The sequence below is a fragment of the Leptopilina heterotoma genome, unplaced genomic scaffold (genome assembly GCF_015476425.1).
Source record: "Leptopilina heterotoma isolate Lh14 unplaced genomic scaffold, ASM1547642v1 Lhet_11, whole genome shotgun sequence".
Classification (NCBI taxonomy): Eukaryota; Metazoa; Arthropoda; class Insecta; order Hymenoptera; family Figitidae; genus Leptopilina; species Leptopilina heterotoma.
Window position 1 is genome coordinate 1,911,561 of NW_025110829.1, and position 12,187 is coordinate 1,923,747.

A 12,187-nucleotide genomic window follows, 5' to 3' on the forward strand; every position below is an offset into this window, starting at 1 on the left:
CTATATATTTCTTGAATTAAAATTTATCAAATTACCCAATTTAAAATTTCTTTTAATTAGTCACATAATATAATTTGTGTTTTCAGAATTTATAAAATGTAATTCCCTTCTCTAATTTATTATAAAAATTGGAGCAAGTTTTTTTTTAAATATTGGATTTTTTATTATTATTACTGATTGACATTTTAGTTTAAATTTTTACTCCGCTAGAAATGTGATCAGTAATTTATATATTTTTTTTAATTTGACAATTACCTAGGTCAAAATTTCTCAGAAATAACAATGTTGGTTGGGGGTCTTTTAATTTTTTTGAAAATAGTTTGTGTTAGTGGGTCCAAATGTTTTCAAAAATTTTCAAAATTATTAGAGTTACGGTCATTTTAATTTTTAGGTTAAATTTAGTTCTTGTTTATTTTTAAAGCTAAAAAAAATTTTTTTCTCTTTAAAATCAAGATAACTTTTTTAAAAAGGCGATTATTACATCAGGTAAAGCCAAAATTTTTAAAGTAATTTAATTATAGATTAATAATTATAAATTATTAGTAATTATAAATTATAAGTAGTTTGTTTTTTTAACTTTTAGTAATTGAAATCCACGTCATAATTTTTTGTACACCCTGATGCTTTAATACCTTCCTTCCGCGCATCGTTTTTCCATTTATTTTCGATGCGCAGAACTCAAACGGAAGGAAGGCATTAAAGCATCAGGGTGTATTTGAGACCCAAAAGTAAATACCAGTTAAAATAATTAATGTACTTCATTATTAATAATTGTTTAAACAATTTTAATGATTTCAGTTCCTATAAGCGAAATTTATGAATTAATAGGTGCAATGTGCACTATTGTTGGTCAAAATAAACGACTATTACCTATAGTTAATATTTACACATAGCATTATTTAAACAATTCTTAATTAACAAATTAATAGCGACGTTGTTTTTAGTTGTTTAAATTTCATTTTTTTCTAAATGTCGTTGAATGTGATATATTTTTTTAATATTTAATATTAAATAATTAAGAACATTTAATTAATCAATTGATTTTATAAAATATTAAAAAATATATCACATTCAATTCCATTTAAAAAAAATTTAAAGAACTAAAAACAACGTCGCTATTAATTTAATTAAGAATTGTTTAAATAATGCTATGTGTAAATATTAACTATAATAAGTAAAAGTCGTTTATTTTGACCAACAATAGACCAACAAATTTTTAAAACAATTTTAAATTAAAATTTTTATTTTAAACGATTGTAAATTTTCTGTTTATCCTGTAAATATAAAAAAGATTCATAAAAATTTGTCAAAAATATTGTATTTAAAAAAAAATTTAAGCTAAAAATTAAAAGCACCGTAACTCTAATAATTTAAAAAGTTTTTGAAAACCCATTGACAAACAAAGACATCTTTCCTAACACTAAATATATGCCCATTTTCAAAAAAATCAAAAGACCCCCAACCAACATTGATATTTCTGAGAAATTTTGACCCACTTTCTACTAAAAGGAAAATTAATTTAAAGAGAATAATTATCAGAAGTATTTTTTTGTATTTCAACTTTATTATAACTTTCATAAATAATTTATTGCGTTTGGAAAATATTTCCAGTTAATCAAAAAATTATTAATCAACATGAAATTAAAGACTAAATGTGAAATATAATCTTTGATTATTTATTATGTCATGACACACTTTTTAGCTAAAATAAACAGAAAATGAATATAAAAAAGAAATGATAAGGTGCATAATAATGAACGTTTGCGCGCGGTGCTGCGAAAATCGAAGAACCGTTAATTTTGCTTCTTCGATATGTGTTTTCCATGGATGTAAATATACATGTATAGAACTTTTGTTTATATCTCGACTCTAAATACGTGGAAAAAATAAAATGGAGGAAAAAAAGTGAAAAACGAGTGTTTTAGGGATTCTGAATATACAATGAGAGAGCAGAGTCACAATTTATTCAGAGTCACGTTCGCGATCATTAGAACCCTCTCTACGATTCTCTCTTGCGCATCTCTACAAATGTTTTGTAAAAGTGTTTCGCTAATTATTTCGTATGCACGTCAACGAATAAAACCCACACCCAACACTCTTGAAGGGTTCCCCAAAGGAAAAGGTTAATTATCCTGTTAGTCTTTTTTTGAACTCTTTGCAATTAAAAATGCTACTCAAAATAACTCACGATTTATGAGAAGGGTATTTAGACGAGTCAAGGGGCTTATGCGCTCATAATCAGCACACATTTGGAACTTTCTTTTTGTCTTTTTTTGTATTCAAAGTTCCTTAGAAAACTAGCAAAATGTAAAGGATTTCTGCTACTTGCATCATTTTTTTATCTCGTTTTCTTTTTACTTTCGGCTAATTAGCAGAACCTGTTAAAAAAAACGACTTGTTTCATGCACACTTTGATCTTAATTTTTGAAGGAAAATTTATTCAGAAATTATTCGAATTACGTGGATGAAATTTATCAAAACTAAATTGATTTGTATACTTATTTTTGAACGTTCATTTCTCGGTTCTGGTGAGAAATAAAACATGTGACGCAGTCGGTAAATTAAAAATTTATTTTTTTTTGTATTTAAAATTGAGTTGAACGTTTTACAATATATATTTTTGCTGTTTGGATATTTAGTTTTAATAATAAAATAATCCATTAAATCGAAAAAAAAATTTTACCTGACAAAATTTTCATTTAGTTATCCCTTAATACTGAATGAGTATTAAAAGATATAAGATTTAATTTGTTATTTTCGATTAATTTATTGCCAGTGACGAAAAGTTGGTAATTTGATTTGAAATTATAATTACTTTGAAAATCCATGATATTCGCGTTGGCTCGTTGATAAACAAATGTCCTTGGAGTTTGGCTATATATATGCGCGCCGAGTGGTAGATCGTTTCTCGATAATACGAGTAGAGGAAAGCATTCAAACTGAAAAGTTAGATAAAAGCCTCCACCTAGGCAAACAAGCGGGTTATCGTCTGAATAACGCGCTAAGCCCTTTTTGCGTCTCTCCCTCTCATTCTCTTCCTTTCTCTCTCTCTCTCTCTCTATCCCTCTCTATTTAGGTGTGTGAAAATTTATCATGAAGTTGTGTGTGCTTTCTCTCATATTTTTTAATCCACACATGAAGTGTCTAAACGAATAATACATTCAGTATTTTTCATGAAAAGTGAACGCACGCGCGACATGAGAGAATTTTTTTTTGTTTCATTTTTTCTCTCAAGCTCCCGACAATTCATATAGAGCAACATCTGCTGATTTCTCTCTAACAAAATAAAATAAAAATGTAAAAAAAAAACTTTTTTAAAAAGTCGCGCGTGTTCCTGAAAATACATGAGAACATTTCGTTTTTCTTATATACATATATACATAGATCTTCTATAAAACTTATTTTTACTTTTGCAAAGAAATCTTTTAAGTATTGGCAACTACCAACTACATTTCGAGCAGTTTACTTAAGGTTGTTCACCAAGTACAGTCAGTGCCAAAATATGAAAAACTTCTTTCTAACAAAATATATCAAACCGAACTTAAATAGCAAACAAATTAAGTTCTTACATAAAAAAATCATAAATTTTACCAAATTCCATTAAAACAACAAATAAAAATAATTAGTAATGCCGTTCATACGAAATAAATTAGAAGGAATAATTTGCAAAAATTTTATATATTTCCTTGTAAATAATATTCCATTTGAAATCATAATACATTGCGAGAAAAAGAAATTCATGAGTTTGAGAGTTTCCTTTAAAATTTGAGGACTAATGATCGTTGACAAATATTGTCTCTGATATATTTTTTTGGCATTTCGACTTTTATTATTTTCATGCTGCACTATTTTGTATCATATCACGAAAAAATTGCAAAACTAGAAAATATGATTATATACATAAAGTATGACTATATACATATAAAAAAAGGTAAATAAATAAAAGAAAAACTTGTTTATATAAATAATTATATATGTGTATACGTATGAAGCTACATAATTCTTGTCATACAGTCACGTATTTAAAATCAAACAATTTTTAAAAGTAATATTTTGTTATTAATATCACGTATTCTTCCCTACCTGGAAATATTTATATTCTAACGCTACTTAAATGTTTGCAATTATATTATTTAATATCTTAATACAAAATCAATTATATATCATATCATGATTATAAAACCAAACACCAAATTGAATTCAAATTATACGTATCGTCTCGATTCTACAATCGACTGTCCTCACTGCCAAACTAACTAATCCCACTAGCCTCTCTAGTCCTTCTCCCCACTCCTGTCGCTTGGCCGGACCCCAAGAACTTATATTTTGTTTTATATTTATATATGTTTATAAACATTTTTATTCATTTTTTTGTAATATGGATATATTTTTAAATTCTTTAGCTCAATATACTTTAGAGGAAATTTTTTTTTCTTTATGAGTTTATTCACATATTTATTTATTTATTATTGTAGCGTGAAGAATATATGACAGGAATTGTATGCCAATTTAATACGAATATACGTATATATATATGCTGTTGTAAGTCGCTCGAAAACCTCATCGTTCTTGCCTCTCTTATTGAAAATGTACTATTCATGTAGCATAAAATCCTTTCAAATATACTTGCGTGCGGCAAAACTAAAATAAGTTTTGTCAATGAAAATATACACGCGAGGCATATTTCAAACCAGAAACGAGTTTTCCTTGTAAGTATTTTTGTTTAAATGTCACAGTTTTATGAGAAACGAGTTTATTTGTCAAAAAGTGATAAATAATTATTATTATAGAAATATGTTCAAAATTTCTCCCTAATTGACCGATCCAATTCCATTGGTTCCACAGTGTAAACAACTTGTAAGGAACAGACAATATTCCACTAAAAATCCTTATATAATAAAAACATAATTAGCCATCATGAGTGCAATTGTGTGATTCTTTTTAATTTTCGCTTTAAATTTGTCAAAAATTTCTATTTTTATTTTAAATTAAAACTTTCACTTTGACTTTAATGAATATCCTATGTCTTCAAAATAATGTCAAAGTCTAAAAAGAAATCAACGTGAAACTCAAAATAAAATTACGTAATTGCACGCCAGATAATTATATTAAAAAAGACATTTTAATTTAATTTAATTTATTTTATTGTAGTAACTTTACTATAGAATGCATATAGGCAAATTACAAATTAATTTCAAATCTAATAGGTTTTTTTGATTAACTGAAAAATTGTTAATTTCAAAAGAAACACTTAGGTTTAATATATATTAATTGCTCATTTAGATAGTTTAGAACTTGTTTTAACACGGAAAAAAATTTCCTGTGCCATCTATGAACGGCGGTTGTAGTATCCACAAACGGCTGAGTTTGGGAAATACACAAACCAGAATGAGTCTTGTCACAAACTTCAGTTTATGATTCAACAGCTTAAACAGTCACGCAGCAGACGACAAGCAGACGTTCACTTGAATTTTTTTGCGCATGCGTGGATTTCTTGGTGTTATTACAGATTGGTTTGTGGTACACCCAAACCAGCTTGTTGGAAACACAAAACTCGACTGCATAAAGCACAACTTAACCTATTTGTATATTTTACAAAAAAGTTTGTGTTTTCTATAAGAAATTTTTTTCCGTGAATATATCAGTATTCTGTACGTTTTTTTAATTACTATTATTTAATTAAATATTATTATAAAAGAAAAATAAAAAACTTTTATTAAATAATATATATAATCTATATACCAAGCCGCATAAAAGGGGATTCATACACTTTGAAATGAGAATAAACGTTTCTTGTCAAGAAACAGCTTAAGGGAATATTTTATGTAAAAAGGAACCTTTGTACATAGCATGCAAATAATATTTTTGCTTATATGAGAAATTTATTTTGTAAAATTGCGTTTTTTCTAGCATATGTATATGAAAGATTATCATCATGTCAATGAACGCGTTTTACTATATTATAATAGAGAATTTGTAATTAATTACTACAAAAAGACGATATTTAAATTATAAGATATTATTAAAATTGTCTGTTCCTTACTAGTTCAATGAAAGAAACAAAAAGAATAATTAAAAATGTGTTGAAACAATATTGTTATTTTTGTGTCAAAAAGAAAAAAAAGAAAAAAAATGATAATCGAGTATAAAAAAATGTTATTAACGAGTTACCATTTAAAGTAAGTTATTAAATAAAATACAAAGATTTAGTTGCTGTAAATAAATATGTGTAATCAATTAAAATTAAAGTTTGAATTTTGTCTATTTGATTCTGCTACAATGAAAATAAATATTTTCACAGACTTCAGCCAATGTTCATAATAATTCATTGAATCATTGGCAATTTTTTTGGTCAAGTTTCATTCATGTACGCATGTAGTTTTATTTTGCGAGACTAATTGTTAATTAATGACTTCATAAACAAATATGCTATGAAATATATATATATATATATATATATATACATATATATATTTCATCAGTATAATGGCGAAACAAATGGAGAATAAATTTGTGAAACTGAAACCACTGGTTGTGACTTTCGAGCACGAATGCATTTATGTTTGAGTGCGAAAAATTGTCGTTAATATGATGTCACGACTTGATGAAGACAAATATACGTATTTCAATATAGATTCCAATCGTTGTATATAATTCATCTTTTGTATGATCTCTCTTGATGTATTATTTTTCTCATTAAATCTTGATATTTTGTTTTCATTTTATTTATTCTATTTATATTGTTACATTTATTTTACATTTAATTTATTCGACGAAGTTTTCATTTATGATTATAAGTTTTATATGTTTTTATGTATATTTATAACCATCTTTCGTTAAAATGAAATTATACATTTTTTCATTTTGTAACAATGTAAAATTGTACAATTTTTAAATAAAAAAAAGTGGAAAAAGATGCATGAATTTTTTGAAAACCATTGTTATCTGAACACTTGTTTGACTCATTCCTCTGAATTCATTAGGTTGTCTATAGATCATGTTTAACTTTACAATTGTTGTTTATAATTTAGTAAACTATTTATTTTTAAAATTTGTTAAATTCTTGATTACTATTTATTATTAGAATCTTTTTATTTGTTAATTGTAATTTGTTATTACGATTTTATTGATATTATAATTTATTGTTATTTGCTAATACAATTTTTTTATTTTTTGTTAATTAATTATTTGTTTTTACAATTTTGTTAATTATAATTAAAAGCTACAATTTATTATTATACCTACAATTGAAATATTGGTTGTAACAATTATAATCAACAATATTTAAATAATAATTATTATGATTTAAAGAATAACTGTTGAGTTTTTTTTTAAATATTAATTTGTCTCTAATTAATAAATAATTATTCTTAGGTCTTTAAAAAAACTTTCTTTCGGAGAAACATAACAAAACGAGACGCGAAAAAAGACCTTTTCAAAAAATTATTTTAAATAAAGCAAGGCGTCCTTAATTTTAATTTAATTATTTTAAAAATTTTAGTTGTAATTTTTGACGCTTTATAATTTAAAAATTGATAAACAATGAAACTTAAATTAAGGAATATATATTTGAAGACATTTGTTTTTCTTGTATATAACACATGATGATTTCAATTCCTGACAAGCAAATGCTGAATGCAGTTTTGTGGTAAGTGCAATCGATGATGACCTAGCACGTGAATAGAAGATTACCAGCTATAACAAGTTGCTGTCATATCGAAGAAACGTTGATAGCATGTAGCAGTGCAAGAGATCTACCACGGAAACAAGATTCAAAGGTATCCGTGCTTAATCGATTGGATATATAGGTCGATGAGAAAAGTTCCCGTGACTCAGAAATAGTTTAAAGTTGTTATCTGAAAATTTTAACAAGACTGTTTCATTGCATTAACAAAAAGAATATTTAATACCTTCTTAATGATATTTTATATTCGATTTACATATTCATAGTTTCAATATTTAACTCCAATAATTTGTGGAAAAAACAGTTCTTTGCAAATTTTATTATTTTAGCTTACCTAATATATTATTCAATTTACTGTACAAAATTCCCTTTTCTAATATTTAATATTAAATGTTTTATAATATCTTTTACGGAGTTAACTTAGGAAAAACGTTTGTCACAAGGAAAACTTCAACACAGGAGATTTATCTCAAAAGAGATTTAACGTCAGTTATCTTTACATTATCAAGTATGAGCATAGAAAGTAAAATTAGTTTGACTAACTTTATGATTGAATTTTCTCTTAGAACTTATATAATACGTTACGAAGGAGACCAGAACTGTGTTCGACGTGTAATCAGATTTATTGGATATATTAATATAATAAAATAGTATAAATTTTAATGTTAAAACCTGTAATCAAATTCTTTTTAAAAAATTAAGATTAATGATTTATGTAAAAAACTATATATTCAGAATAATCTTTTTGTTGTATGTAGAGACGTTTGGCAAATCTGCTTACAAATATCTCTTCTAGCTGAGAAAGGTAATACAATTCGCGAATCTATCGCAACCGACCTGTTTATCTACTGCTTGACGGTTTCGACCTATATGGCCGTAGTCAAGGCACATATAGCACCTTGTGACCATAACAATTCTTCTGACCTTGCAGAACACGAAACCAATCTTAACGTGCCCAACTTTCTCCAGCTTGTCAGCGTCTTCTTTGCTGGTGACCACGACTGCGAGCGTTACTCCTCGCTTATTTGGTCCAAGGACCGTCACCTTCCTGCTGATGCCATAGAGATTTTTTCTAGGGCATCCTGAACGTCTTTTTTTGTAAGGGCATCCATATCGCGGATTTTCAGGGTAGTTCGCCAGTCCGCCATCTGCACCTTACCTAAAGCTCCAATTACCTTTGTCACCTCCTCGGCGAAAGACGCCTTATTTTAAATCCCTCCAATTTAAATAAGGAGGTCCCTCCCTTTTTTGTGCGTAAAGCTACCACAACCTTTATCTGACTGGCCTCCAAGTCAGCCCCTCCACGAACTTTCTTCAACACTTTGGCGAATGTGTTCTTTTAGCCACTTTGACAATTATCGTTAGTTGCGTCTGTCTTTCCTTGTGAACTGAACCCAGATGTGATGCCATTTTAGTCCTTTTGCTATTAATCTTTTTTGGAGATCCTTCCTCTTTCTTTTTCTTTAAGCACTTCGGAAACTCAGGACTACTTCTCTTTCACTTCTGAGCATCTAAGACAACGTTTCTTAACATGATTGCGTTACAACTGTTGCGTCCAGCCTTCGATCTTGGCGTGCTTCTTCTGACCAGTGTAGTCCCTGGTAGAACATCTCATCTTTTTTGGTCCTCTTCTTCTATTTTTAGAATGCTCGCTGCTTCTTCCTCCCACAACTTAATGCATTTATCTCGATCTTTGTTGCAGCTAGCTATGTCATTCGCCGAAGCATTGCTAAAGACAGAAATGCAGCTGGCTTGACTTGTAACACTGCTCGTGCTTCCTCGTCTATCTACTCTGTCCAAGACAACTATTGGTACCACAAAAGCGTTATTGCTCTCCTGCATCCTTGGACCACTGGCCACCATCCTCACCCTAGGAACCAGTGAGGGATTTAGCCGCAGCTAAATTCTCCATGGGAGAAGTTCAGCCTAGCTGATCTACTATTTCCATGATGTTTGGAATGAGTTTGCCTAGTATGTCGAGCATATTAATGATGTTAGGAAATGGGTATTTGACGCTCCACGGTAAAAAGAACCTATCTACCAAATAACTTTAGGCTTAATTTTGTGTGTACATTATTTGTTTATTTAATTATTCATCTGTTAAATTAAAAACTCATGTTTTTAGAAAAACTTAGTGACTTCAGTTTAATCTTTAGGGTTCCGTACACCGTGGGTGTACCGACAGAATCCTCTTAATAAGACTCTTGCGTCCGTAGCCAATTGGGATACAAAAAATAATTAGTACACATAGTTAAAAATTAAAATACTATAAAAACATTAAAAAATTAATATCCCACGCCATGTCCACTCTGAAATACACAAAACGTGTACACAAGGTCACAGACAAATAACACTGTAATGATAGGGTTTTTATTTGCTGGGAATTCGCTCGCCGGATGGAGTCCGGGTTCCCTTAAATATTAATTAAATAAATAATTATTCATAGTTAATGGCGTAAAGCTCCATCTGTTGAGCTTAACTTGATTTCTGTGATTCTGAGTAAGGTGTAGTCAATAATGAGGCGAGAATTAAACCTTCGAAAGAAAAGTATATTATAATAAAATAATATTATACAAAAAATAATAAATAATTAGAAATTAGAATTAACAATAATCAAGTAGAAAATAATAATAATAATATTTCAAGTATAACAAAAATATAATAGTGATCGAGAATCTAATCGAGAAATAATAATAACAATATAATTTCGAGACGCGAGTAAATTAACATTTACTAAACACATAATTATTAACAATAAAAATAACTGAGAACGCGAGTAATAAAATATATAATACAAGATAACTTAGTTTTTCCATTTATCTGAAACTATCGCATACTATCGAGTTTTAATTCACGAAAATAGTCTAGAATTCGTTCCATAATCTATCGTGACTGACGCGACCAATACGTGCACTCTGAGGAACTGAATCTGCTCTTCGTTAAGGCAGAAACAAGATTTTAATATCGGAACGCTGCCCATATTCTTGCCCGACGCAAAAGATTTGTGAATTAGGAACTCAACGGTCGATTTCTTGTCCAGAGTGCTCCCTGAGAGAAGAAATCATCTCCGTAGCTTAGCCTCAGGTGTAATAAGATCTCCTATACAGTAAGAGTATCTGACTATGAATCACCCCTAAGCGTGAGTGCGAGTGAGAGCACATTGAACGCCGCATAAGAGTGTCCTCTTCGCACTCGTGGACTGACTGGACCGACAGTATTCCTACTGTATACACCTGGGGGGCAGAGTATGGGAATAGGAAGTTTTTACCACGAGGTCCTCTCGTGAGAGCTCCCGCAGGGAGGTCCAAGTGGTAATGTGCTAGGGAGTGAGTTCGTAACCAGCCTTCCCAAGAAGCTCCTTGAGTTTCGCTCTGTCGCGGTACGAAGAGAGCGAGTGCAGTGGTGGGGGAACGACTACAGGCGGCGCAAGTTACGTGCGCGTTCGCTACTCTTTCCTTGCTTTCACGCTGAATGCGACGACGATGGCTGTACTGTACAATGCATGCTATTTGCTATATTATAGCCCATCGTTACAACATTACTGAAAATATTAAGTTATGTGTATGAGAACTTGTTATGAAGATGGACATGGTCCCTATCCCCTAGAATCCTAGGGGCCAGTACGCTTATGAAGCTGGTCTTCGGAAATAAGGGTACGGTCCAATGTTGAGCAGAAAACACAATGCAAAGCAAAATTTCGTGAGAGTGGAAAGGATATTGATATCTGACTATTTCTCTTGCATTCACGAAATTCTGCTTTGCATTCTGTTTTCTGCTCAGCATGGGACTGCACCCTAAGATAAGTCTTCACAACGCGAATAGCTGTTGATGATAAATTTCTTGTAAAAAGAAATATTTTATTAATGAAGTAATTAAACTAACATCATATGAGAAAGTATTAATTTTTTTAATGAATGATTAATTTTTACATAAAATATTTAATGAAATACATTCAAACATAGTTCTTCGGTATTTTTTCCCTTCAGTCCCATATTAATATTTTTAATTATTATTAAATCTGAAGGTACATTTCTTAAATGGTCCAGGTCGAGGTATTATTGCTTCACTTATAAAACCGATATTAAGAATGTTTCTTCCACTATTAACATGTCTCTACCATGTCGTTTTACAATTTCTGCAGTACAACAAATCTATGTGGACTTTTTGATTTTTCGATGAATTTCAAACAACTACTATAACATACACTTGTGTGGAATTCATTTGTTCTTACAATTTTTAAACGTTTTTCACCCAAAATTCTTACGCGATTTTTAATACATTTTTAATACGATTAATGGATGTTCAAACGTAACCAATACAAATATTTTTCATTTTTGCATCTCCAAAAATAATAAAACCTGGTTCTTTTTTTGTAATGAATTTATTATTCTTTCACATTCAGATTGATGTGACATATATTTTTTCATTTTTAATCTAATTACACAGGACCACAAAATTTTTTTTAAAGAAAGTATTTACTGGACCATGTTTTTTATAAGTTTT